Raw genomic sequence first — 13,150 nt, 5'->3', positions numbered from 1 at the left:
GGATTTGTGTGGAGATAGTGTAGAATTTGCCCTTCCACCCTGGTCCTGTGGGAACCTGTGAGGTCTCTGCCATTTTCTCTATTCTCAGGGAAGAAAAACACCAGGCATTTCCTCGTCGAGTTTTGGTGGAGGGATGTGTGATGAGCTACCTGTACCTCACCCCCAAAGGAGACACACTTATATCCCTTAGTCAGCACCCTCACGAATTCAGTAGAGAAAGGACTATAGGAGGAATGGGGAGGACTTTTTTTCCCCTCTGCAACCAAGGGAGTATATGTTTCCTTACAAGAAGGAGACTTAGGAAGATTGTACAAACCAACTGCTAATTCCAGGCAGGCAACAGCTCATTGTTTAAAGGATGGTTGTTGCCTTCATCATAGCCTATATTTCATAGACTCCTGCTGGATTATATTCTTTGGTCTTCGGAAAAACTCTGTGAAACTGGTAAGGGAGGTGTTAATATCTGTTTGATGGGAGGAAACTGAGGCTCAGAGGGCTGTTAAAAGCTTTGCTCAAGGGGCGCCTGGGTGGCTCAGTCGGTTAAGCGTCTGCCTTCAGCTCTTTGCTCAAGGTCCTGAGGCCCAAGACTCCTCGTCCAGTGCCCTATTGGCACAGCTGGTAGCAGCTTAGTATAGGGTCACGTAATGACTTAATATCTCCATTCTGGCAGACAATCATGACAACACTGCTCGGCTCATAAGGATTTAAGAAATCTGATTAAATAATAATCCCTTTTTAAAAGGAATTAATTAACCAATTTAAGTAGACTCAAAGTGACATTAAGATCATTTAAACCTGTGTTTTTCTTCAAGTAAAGACTAAAGTTTTGGAATGCACTTCAGTGTATTCTGCTTATGAATACAATATGCTCATTGTTGAAATTCTGCAAAACACAGAAAAGTTTAAAGGAAAAAATAAAGATTGCATAATCATACTATCCAAAGATATTGATATGCATATACATGATACATATATGAGATATACACATATATATTAATAAAATTGGGATAATGATGTTATGTTTTTCTGCCCTTTTCATGTGCTTATTTTATCATGAACAATTTCTCATGACAATAAATTTTCAATAGTATAATTTTAACAGATGAGTACGTTTTGTGTTATAGATGTAATTTAATTTTTTATTGTTGATTCCAATTTTTATTATTATAAACACTACCATAACCATCATCATATACAAATATTTTTGCCTATTTTACCACATCAACATTTATAATTATAATTTTTGTTTCTTTTTCTATGAAATCATGTCCTTTGACAATTTTATTGCTTTCTGAGCCCTTTTATATATTAAGAACATTACTTATTCTTTTCTTTATTTGATGCTAAGAGTTTTTCCCTATTGATTATGATTTGTCTTTTCATTCGTGATTTTTAACATATAGAAGATGCACATTTTTAACAAAATATATCAGCTTCCGTTGTATATTTTCTTTGCTTTTATTCTTAAAACATTCTTTCCTACATAAAGATCAATGAAATATTACCTACATCTACTCCCTTAAAAATTCTTTTTTTTTAACATGTGACTCCTTGATCCACCTGGGACTTACTTTTATGTATAATGTGAGGTGAGACACTGCCTTGATTCTTTCCTAAATACTCAAATTTACTCAAAATCTTTTGTTGAATAATTGATGCTTTCCCCATTTATGAGTGTTGCTTCCTTCAAATGTCTGCTATTTTATTGGGTTTTTCCAAGAATCAAATCTTGGATTTATTTATTATTCCTAGTGCTTCCTAATTTATTATTTTATCTGATTGCTATTTATTTTCTCTTTATTTCCTTAGGATATTGAGTTTAGTGCTCAATTCATATATTTTTATTCTTTTTGATTTAAAAGGAAAGTATTTAGAAATATGACTTTACTTCTGAGTAAGGCATCCAGTAAATTTTGAAGGTAATAATCTTTTAAAATTGCATATTTGATTTCCACAAGTATTTAGGATAATACTCTTAAAATTCCCCATCAATGATAGGATTTTTTAAAAAGCCTTCATGATTTTATTGTTAATATAGCACTGGGAACAGAGGATGACATCCCTGAAAGATATCTGCTCACCTCAAGCTCTAGCTCCTCCTTCTGTTGTCTACATCCAACTACCTAGACTGATGGGTCACATCTCTTCACAAGCAGTAAATTAACACCAAGGCCGTAAAGTTGTTATGGGGTTCCTGGTTGAACTGAAAAGCTAGCACCAGAGCATTTAATTCAAAAGGAGCAAAAAAGTGGACATTAAGGTTAGTGTGGAGCTCAGAGTCCTGAGGGAAACCGAGGTGGCAACAGAGAAGCAAAGAAATGAGCAGATCAGAGAATGCAAATCTAGCTACAGGGGAAGAAAGTGAAGTTTTAGGCTGCCCGATGTCCAGCCAAGAAGCTGGAGATGGGGGTCCACAAGAGCAAAAGGACTGGGCAAGCCCAGGTGTCGATGCCGAGGCTGATGGGCTGCTGAAGTGGTTTCCTGCCCTGGTTCCTCACTTTTCCAGGTTCCAGGGAAGGAGCACAGTGAAGAGGCAATCAGAAAGCCTGGGTCTTAATTCCTGTGAATTGGTGGTAAATCCCCCGTGTGGCTTTAAGACTTCTCTCTATGTTGTCAAATGAGGGGGCTATGTCGTTTCTAGCTTGAAATATGTAGAAGTCTATGCTTGCAGCGTTGTGGGCTTCATTCTTGGAAGAGTATGCATGGGCTCTGCATGGGAAGCAGGGAGTGGTGTGGAGGCAGGTCTGCAGAGAGCTGAATGGCTGTGTAACCCTGCTGAGAAAATCTCCCCTTGTCTCAAACCGGACTGCTCATCTGGTCATGTGCCAGGGCCCCCTGGCTCTACTGATAATTCTCAAACTCCCTCTAGGCACTTGTGACATCTCCATTATCATCAGAATTGTCATTGACCCATGAGTGGCCTGCATGGTGCCTTCTAGCCCAGAACAGATTCTCCTGGCTATGGAGGGGAGATGATTTGGGCGGGGGGAGGGGGTGGGGGGAGGGGAGTCTCCCATATAATCTCCCCTCAGTGAGGACTACTCCCGATGAAGAAGAAAAGAGTGAGCAGCCAACACTTGGTTGTCACTTGGAGATGGCAATGATCAGATATAGAATGGAGAATCTGGTTTCTAAGCTTGCGACTGCCACTCATTATGTACATGATACATAAAGTAGGTGAATCTGTTTCATCATCTGTCAAGATAGGAATTATAATATCAAAAAGACTTCCTGGAAGATTCTAAGAATTACATGAGATGACGTATGTGCACATGTCTCCTCTGCTTCTGCCAAAGAATATCTAAGCAAAGAGCATAGACATAAAACATCAGAGCTGGAAGAGCCTTTAGATGTAGTGAAGAACCTTAGTTTTACTGCTAGGGAGACTGAGAGCTAGTGAGATTGTCGCCTGTCCCAGACAACTGTTATGGGCATTGTCCAGGGAAAGAGGCAGCCATGGATAGTGTGAGTAAACACAGAAACGCACAAAACCAGGCACATCTGTGATGTGTATTTGCATATATAGGTAAGAGAGAGATGAAGCCACACAGGCCACAGTCTGCTGGAGGAGTTAGGGGCATAGCTGGAGGGACTTGACAAGTTGTTTAGAGCTTGCTGTGCTGAAATGATTCAGCCCCTTCAGATACTAATATTCTCCTTTATCCAAAAGAATAGGGCTGGTTGAATGATAATTAATAATAGGCTGATGATTCACTTTAGTTAAATACGCACATTCTAAGGGCATGTGCCATGTGAATAATTTAATTTGAATATTTAAAAATACGCTTTTAAGGCAGAAAAGCATTAAAATGGGAAGCATCATACATGAGTACCTTATGTCACAGTATTTTGTTTTTTGGGATTTTTTGGGTCTCTCATCCTTGAAAAACATTTTCAATGAAATTCAGCTGATCCTTAAGTAGACCACCACCTCTTAATCCGAGTTGATGGGAAATAACCCTACTTTAGCTTCACATAAATCTGGTGGGTGGTGAGGGGCACTCCAGAGAGATACGTAGTTCAATTCCTCTTTTTACAGGTGAGGAAACTGAGGTCTGCAGAAGTTAAGGGATTTACCCAAGGTCATATACATCTTTTATCAGCAGCAGGGCCAGGATTAGAATGTAGGTTTCAGGGATCCCCTTGGGAATATTCTTTTTTTTTTTTTTTTTTAAGATTTTATTTATTTATTTGAGAGAGAGAGACACAGCGAGAGAGGGAACACAAGCAGGGGGAGTGGGAGTGGGAGAAGCAGGCTTCCCGCGGAGCAGGGAGCCTGATGCGGGGCTCGATCCCAGGACCCTGGGATCATGACCTGAGCTGAAGGCAGATGCTTAACGACTGAGCCACCCAGGCACTCCTCTTGGGAATATTCTTGGCATGCCTACTAGCAAATATCAAAGCACGGATCTACCTCTTTGCTTTTATAGTCTATTATCTCTTATCCCAGGACAGTCAAATTTTCCTTTCTAGGAGTTGGCATAACTAGTCTAGGAATTGGCATAACTAGTCAACAGCCTACCCTCCTGATGTTGTTTATAAATTCAGCCTATATCACCCTGGTCCTGAAGCACCAAGGAGAAGGGACTTAACATTTTATGGAAAGCCTATTCTGTGCCAAGCCTCATCTTCAGCAGCTTGCCATCTAGGAACTCATTTTAATCTTAAAATGAACACTATAATTTAGGTTTTATATTCTCCTCTTAAAATATGAAGGAAACCGAGGTGAGAGAGGCAAAGTAATTTGAAGCTTGTAACTGGCAAAGCTGGGATTCTGTGCTAGACTGGAGACGGTCATAGGTGAGGCCATGCTTTCTCTTTTTAGTCCCATCAGATCTGCCCAGTGTCTGCTGCAAGTCTAGAACAGCCTTGCCTGGTTAATTCCCAGAGGCTATTCCCTGGAATACAAGGCCTTCTTAGGGTCGAGAGGTTTTACATGAATAGAAAAATAGATAAGTCTGGAGAAAGTGGGTAAGTAAAGATCATTAGAGTTCTTAATTACACTACTCTTTCTATCCTTAAATAAATTAAGACTCTTCAAAAGGGAATGAAATACGCAGTTTCCCAATTTTATTGATCATGGGACCCTTTTATCATTAAGCCTTATGTAAAATGAATATTCCATGAAACATACCCAGGGAAATGCTGGATTAGCCATTTGGGAAATGGCTGTGAGGGAACCTGCTCCAGGCAAAAATAGCGAGAGTGTAAATGTAAGCTCAGGGGAGTTTTTCCTGTTGAATATGCTGCAAGGGGTAATCTACTTCCTCAGAAAGATGGAGAATCCACTGGGAGGTCCCCAAAGCAGCTGTGTGTGCCAAGCTGCTTGACCAGGTGGACAGTGTGGGAGGGAGGCATGCTCCCAGATATCACACTCAATGAATCCACACGAACAAAATTGTCTGAGTTAACTCCTTATATGGAGATAGATGGTTTAGTGTATCCTTTAAGATGGAATTCTTTGTACCTGCCTAACCACTGCTAGCAAGCCTTTCTAGAACAAGATGAGTATAAATAATTAAGCTAATAAATAATATGAATACCAAAGGCATAGATTCCCAATATCCTATGAGATGTGAAGAAAAGCGAAATGACATAAAATAATTCCAGAGGCTTTTCTAAGGCAAAATGCATTGTGAGTAGCCAAGGTGGGGGGATAAAATGTATAGTTTCCCAAATTTATTTGAGCACAGACCCTTTTCTTGCAGGACAACGGTTCCACAGGACACAAGTTTAGAAAACATTGATCTAAGGCATAACTTTAAAGTATATAAGTCCTTTTCTTCTGCTATTTCCTTCTCTCTCTCTTTTTTCCAAGCAAGGAGACCAGGGCTTACACATACAAATGAGAATTAAATCCTAGGGAAACGAGTTGCTCTTGCCAATAATGCTACCACTCTTTCAAAGGGCTTTTGAAACTCCTTCTCATTAATTGTTCTCAGGAATCAGGACACATTCCCTTGAATACCCTTGTTAATGGCAAAGGTTGACCCTTTGAGAGAGGGTTGGATTTTGGGAACGGAACTATGTAAAGTCAAGCCCAGTGATTCATGTTCAAGAGGAAGTAGATGCAAGTAGTTAAAAGTGAGGATGTGGGGTTAAGCCCCAGATGTGCCACTTAGGAGGGATGTGACATTGAGGAGGTTACTTAAAACCCTTTTATGACTCAGTGCTTCATCTGTGGAATGGAGGTAATCATATCCCCTCATAGGGTTATTGTGATGATGAAGTAAAAAAATGAGATCGATAAAGTGCTTAGCATCAGGCAATACAAAAATGACAAACACCCCCTAACAAAATTTTGCCTGGTTTTATTGCATGGCTTGTAAACTGGCAGTGAAGACAGCTCTCAAAGAAGGATATAGAAATGTTTAGCCATGGAAGCATAGGTGGGAGGAATCTATGACCTCCCACAGGAATTCTCTAATGACTTCAGAGTTATTTGTACATATAAATTCTAATCTTTTTTTTTTAAGGCTCATTGCTTTTTAATCACATTGTACACAGGCAAACACTTGCCATTTTGCCATGTAAATGGGCACAACAATTTCTCTCTAGTCCCTGACCATGGGAGGGATAATGAAATATTGTTTTATCATCAGCCACCATGGGGAGGTCTTGGTAAAATCCCAAAGGATCTACTTGGAAAATTGAGAACCACATTATTATTTTAATAATGACTTTATAATAGCTAATTCCATATTATGAGGCTCTTTCATTTAATAATCTAATTTACTGGTTTGTTAGAATTGATCCAATAAATTTTGTCCATTTCTTTAACAAGATCACCTTCTATATTATATTAATTTAAAGTAACTCTATTTGTAGAATGGAATACAATACAATAGAATTTTTTTAAGCCAGGAAAACACCTTAGTTAATTGAATATATAGGTCCCAATATGTCAACTTATGTTTTGTTTGGTTTTTATCCTTTTTAAAAATCTGCTTCCAGATTTTTGCCTTCCCCTGAAAATTAGGAAAATATGGCTCCATGTTCATGTACAATATTCTCATCAGCAATGATTAGCTGGAGCCGAGGATGTCATTTTTAGGCAAGGCTTGTCTTCTCTGGTTTACCCCAATCACTACCACCCCCTATTGTCTTCTACTCAACTGCTTCCTTTATTTACCCTATCACCCAACCCCCACTGGCATTTGAGTTCAAGAACCATAATTTTATCTATCTCTGGCATTTTATACATTTAAATTTTAGGCCCAGGGATATTTTGTGACCAACCCAAGTTCAGAAAGCCCATTAGTGGCTGAACTGGATTTGAAACTCATGTCTTCTAGTTCAGACCTCTTTCCATCCTACCATAGAAGCACTCATCTGAAGACTGGTCAGTGTTAATTATTTTGAACAAAATCATATTTTACGAAATGTGGTGCCAGTTGTTTTTCCATGAGAAAGAAGTGAGAGGATTCTGCTCATCTCAGTCTTCTACCCCCCAAAAAGGCAAATAGTTCATGTTTTCTGTGAGAAGTATTTGAAGGAAAGATTTCTTAGCAGGTTCTGATGGAGACCTCTGGGTAGAACAATAACATTTCGAATCTAGGATCATAAGCAAATCCAACCCATACAATCAGATGCTAATCCGATATTGTGGTAGGTCAAATTAAAGTGATTTTCAAAAACCGTAATAAAAAATAACATTTATTATTGAGTTACAGGAACTGTGCCAAGCACTTTACATTTATTGCTTCGGTTAATCCTTACTGTAATCCTGTGCAGTAGGTATGATGGTTATTCCCCATTTTGCAGATGCAGATCATGAGGCTTGACTAAACTTGTCCCAAAGCATAGAACTACTAAGCAGCAGAGTGGGGATTGAACCCATGTTTATTTGACCACAAAACCTGCATTCTTTGCTACTTGCCACATTGTCAGCTCTCCAGCCTTCGCCACTTTGATATCACAGCTGTCACCATAAAGCCCCTGTAATCATTTTGTAGCCTATATCTCAACAGTTGGCAAAAGTCACCATCATAACCAATCAACTGAATATGATTTTGAACAAAATAAGAAAGCCTATCAAGACTACCTTATGATAAAAAAATTTTAAAAAAAGTCTACCTTATGATGCATTCAAACACAGGCAATTATAATTTACATTTTTAGGGATCACTGCCAACTTGGAGCTGCCATATCAGAGCAGGGAGGGAAGGAGAGATGACACTCATCTTCGTGTCCCTCACAAAGCCCAATGCTGTGCCTGTTGCACAGTAGAATCCCAAAATGCGTTTACTAAAACGGGAGGCTTTTGCTTTCATTTTGTTACTGCTTGCAACACTACAATGAATACCTACTTTTAGCTAAGCAAATATAAATAAGTCAAAAAGGAAATAACCTGTCAGTGAATTTTTTTCCCATCTTAATACTGCTTAACCGACATTTCCCTTTGGATGTCTTGTCAGACTGAATAAAGGGGGGATGTTACCCTTCACACCATTGATGCTAGTCAACCTCCAGAGTCAACAGAGAACCTGGGAGGCAAATATGATTTTTTTCATGTCAAAGGCCTAGAGGAAGTCCAAGTGGGACAGAAGAGACTCAGGCAGTGGGTCTAAGAAAGGCTTTAAATGCTTTGCCTTTTAAATTGTGGTACACTAGAGATCTCTGTTGAAGAAGTTTAATATCATAACGCTAGGGTTTTATCCTTTTTTTTTAAAGCATAATTTATATGTACAACCAATACACATGATACAGAAGAGGGGATTGGGACAGCCCAGGAATGGGTGTGAAGAGACTGGGAAAAAGGCAGCAAGAAAGTGAAGAGGCAGTGAAGAGGAAGGAGGTGTCCACCATGCAAACTGCTGCTCTCCCTGGCCTCTCCTGGGGAAGACGATGTGCCTGTGCCTCCCAGACTGCCCTCCACTATTTTGTTCTGGTCCCGAAGGCAAGGTAGTTTCCTGACTTAGACTCTGCCTGACCCATTCAAATTTAGTCTGTATTCAGGCCTCCAAGAGGGAGGGTAGAAGTCCTCCAGGAACTGGAGCCTCAGACCTGGGGGCTCCCCCCATGATGGCCTGTTGTGTTCTGTCTCATACCTTCTATGTTACCTGGGTCCCTAGGACAGATTGGGGAGCTTCTCTTTGGCTTGAGGGAGTATCATCCAACCATTACTCTCTTTGTAGGGGTAGTCCTTGGTTCCTAGGGAAGGAGGCCAATTCCCAACATGAAATGCCAGTATGGGGGAGGTGACTGAGTCAGTGAACAACACCTTTATTCTGAGGCTGAACAGAATCTCTTCACAATTTTTGGGTTCAGTTCACTTTCTAGACCTCCACGCACTTAGTTCATGTGAAATCTGATAGGGTACACCAAACATAAAAAAGAATGTGACTATCTACTGATAGGAAAGCAAGACTCTTTAGTATAAAATCTGTGAAAATATGGATTGAATTCAACAAATATATGCTAGTCTAGGCTTGCAACATCTAGGCTCTTTTCTAGGACCTTGGCTATTGATGACCCTCCACGATGTCCAGAGACATGAGGCAGATAGAAGCACAGATAGCTCTAGTAAATGACAGGAAGAACTAGAGATATCCAAAAAGTCTATAGAGTTTGAGAGAACAGAGGTCAGGGAATAAGGTACTTCAGTTTGTTAATGGACGGAGCTTGGGGAGTGTTTGTGTGCACATGTGATGTCAATATTATGAGATGACCCTGGACAAATAGCCACATTCTATTAAGACAAACTCAGGTGTTCAGACTTTCTCTGTTTCCGGGAAACCATTAAAAATGTCCAAGCACAAGGGTGACATGATGAGATCTGTGTTTCTGGAAAGTAACACTAATGGAGGTGGATAGCAGGGGCACCCAATGCAGAGGCTCCCACAGCAGCTCGTGAACCCCTGATGGCAGCTTCAGTTAGGGCCATGGCCTTGGGTTGAAGAGGAGGTGGCAGGTTCTCATCCTGTTTGAGAGAGGACTTGTCTGGTTGGAAAACAGTGAAGGAAAAGGGGCCGGTAACTCATAAGTTTCTTGCTTGAATAATTGAGGGGATGAAATACACTTTCAGACAAAACATTGGTTATACAAGGTTACTTTGCAGTCACAACAATTAAGTAATTAAAAAGTTGAAAATCAGAGCTATGGGTCATGAGGCAAATTGTGGACAACACAACCTACTTGCTGACTGAAATTTTTACTTCTTGGTCTATTGTGGGGGGCATCAGCTGGCCACAAACCAAAGTATGCTTATCCATTACCAGCTAATAATTCTTTGAGAAGCCCCCTTAGCTTATAGGTCTGGCTTGAGTAGTCATTAAAGAGTGCTACATTTTTCTTATGCTTGTAACATAAGGAGAAATAGAAGAAGGGGCTGATAACTGCAAAGGTGAGATGGGCCATGGATATTTTCTTGTGGGCAAATAGTATTTTGAAGTACTAAATGATAAAACCTTAATAAGGATGGATGTATTATTTATCTTGTTCATGGTATTGCTTTTTCCTTTTTTAATTTTTTTTACTTCTTATGGGCTATGTACTTGTGTGCTTATTGTGGATTAATAAAAGAAATAGTGATATTTTTCCCCCCAGAGGGATCAATTCTATTGCTTCAAACAAGACCAAATCTCACTGGAATAAATAGAATTTTTTCTGACCACATTGAATTCTTATATACATGGATTTTTTTTTTTAGCATGATACTAAAATCAACCTTGTAATTTGCTCCCTGCAAAGAGAACTCTTGCAAGAGTTGGAGGGATTTAGTTTATTAAAAATTTTATAAACAAATGGCAATGTTGCCACATTTTATATTCTTCAGTTAGAATTTTATTTCCTCAATGAGCCTTTATCATTGGGGATTTCAGTCTGTAGTTGAGAAGAACAGGGCTTTAATGTGTGAAAACACATTTCTGTAAATTGCATTTGCTACAAGCACTGTTCCCCACCCCTAAGAGCAAACCCAAATGAATAGTCATTCTCATTGGTTATGTTTCACAACTGGCTCTATGGAAAACATGAATGAAATTGCATTTGCTTGGGCAAAGTTTTGTTATTGTGGCTGTTTAAAACCAGAAATAAGACATTTTTAAACTGTTTTGTATAACGTTTTTGATGAATTTTTATTATATAATTCTATTCTTTCTCTCCTCTCTACAAAGTGTGCGCTTTTGTTGTTCTTGCTCTCCAACACACATTGTCTTTTCTCCCAAAACACTGTATGTAACTTAAGGAGGGCACTGTGTCTATTCTCCTCAGTACCCCAGGCTGACATTTCAAAAAGTACTTCTCATCATGCTTCTGCAGAAGGTCTGAAAAAGCATCTGGGGCCATAACAAAATTATCAGATTGTTAGCACGGATCATGGGAATGGGTCATTTCTTTTCCTTTTTTCAACAACAGAGCAAGAAACCAACTGCCTTTGCACGTCAATCAAGCAGAATCGAGTCTGAAGTTTCTCTCTTCACAGGATAGGGCAGGTCAGTTTGGTAATCCACGGTCACAAATGCTGTTAGAATTCATTGCAAAGCATAAGCCATGGCTGGTGTGATCCAGGCCTCGTCTGATGGCCAAAGTCATGCAAAGGCAAATTCAGGCCCCTTTGTCTTCGTGTTCCGGGGGGGGACTGGCAGCCCACGTGGGGTTTTCAGGGCACTGGGTGGCCATGCCCCACAGAAGAACTCTTTTCATCTGTGAACCATCTATTTCCGTTAATGTTATGATTATGGCACAATTCCTATTTGGAGCCTTATGATTTATTTCCTCCTCAGTGAAAATGAGCTTATTAGACCCTTTCCTGAGGAGAAGGAGGAAGCAAAGAAATTGGGCAAGAAGAATCGGGAGCAAAATCTTTAGGAAACAGGGTGCTGAGATCAGAGACGAACTTTGACACCTGACACTTTTGCATAAGTTCTGTTCTGGCACAAATCTGCATGTTGAAGTTAGCCAATGTGAGTTAAGTAAGGACATACAGGGCAAGAATTACTCGCCCTTTTGTTATTTCTGAAACCTGAACTGCTTTTAGAAATAAGGGCTGGAATGTTCTTTAGGAACTCAGAGCATGGGACACAGGGGCATGGCACACACTCGGTGTGGGCTATTTAAAAACCAGTTCCTTGGCTTCCCTCTGTGATTCTAAATACGTGTAATCACATTACCCTGCAGCAGCCGGTAACTATTCCTATACCACTGTCCAGCATCTGTGCTTGTGAGGTTGGTCCACCGGTTAAAAAAAAAAAACCACAAAAAATCAAAGTAGACATGTTCTAACTGATCGGGTTGCTCAATCCAGGTTTTCTATGTTACAGCTAACGTCTATTTAGTGTTGGAATATTAGTATGTGTTGACTGATGCTTCTCCTTGAATTTTAAGGACTCATCTATTCAACTATCCTGGGGGGGGGAAGAGGTGCCTTAGCTCCTGAAAAGGATGCTTTTTAGATGAGCCATTTATTTATTTAACAAGTGGACAACATAAGCACAGTTACCACTTTTTCAGATACAACCAATTCTTATGCTGCGGAAGGATCCCAGCATTGGAGACTTTGCCTCTCTATGTGCTAAAGACTCTTTTTTGGATTTGTTTGATGTGCTAACCCTTCCCCTAATCATACCACTAGCCATCAGTCAGATAAATCCCTTAAGAATATTCTACTCAATTGCATATCAATCCAAGACATGAACTAGTAGAAAGACATTAGCCAACATTGTTATATAATGTCCGAACACCTGATCAGGTTTGTGAATTCAATGAAATAGTCAAACCAGTTTTGGAATTTCATATAGATAAAACAACAGATTAACAGGTTTAATTTATAGATTTTTTTTTTAGCTTTTTAGCTTTATGTAAAAAATTAAAAGCCCTACCGTTCATAAAACTTGTAACCATTTGTCATACCTGATGCCAAGCATTTTATCTACTTAAATCTTATTTATCTCTGATAACAATCCTTCAATGTATCATCACCTCCATTTTACAGATGAGGAGACTGAGGCTCAGAGAGATTTAGTCATTTGCACAAGATTCCATGTCTAGTTTCTAGTGAGTAGTGGGGTTAGATTTACACAGGTCTCTCCAATTTCAAATCATGCTGTTTGTCTCTGTATATATAACCTCAAACAGCCAAAATGGCCAATTAAGGCAAAAAAAACCAAAAAACAAACAAAAAAAACCCACCCACCCAAAAACCAAAAAT

At 39.6% G+C, this 13,150-nt stretch overlaps 1 protein-coding gene across 3 annotated transcripts in view; it reads right to left on the bottom strand.

The window, feature by feature from the left end:
- The window catches only part of LGI1 (leucine rich glioma inactivated 1), a 38,966-nt gene that overhangs the window by 23,864 nt on the left and 1,952 nt on the right, over positions 1–13,150 (bottom strand). The gene's annotated exons all lie outside the window — the stretch shown is intronic.

The sequence above is a fragment of the Phoca vitulina genome, unplaced genomic scaffold (assembly GCF_004348235.1).
Source record: "Phoca vitulina isolate PV1807 unplaced genomic scaffold, GSC_HSeal_1.0 scaffold48, whole genome shotgun sequence".
In the NCBI taxonomy this organism is placed as follows: Eukaryota; Metazoa; Chordata; class Mammalia; order Carnivora; family Phocidae; genus Phoca; species Phoca vitulina.
The sequence above is the reverse complement of the archived record's forward strand: the minus strand, read 5'-3'. Positions and strand labels throughout refer to the sequence as shown.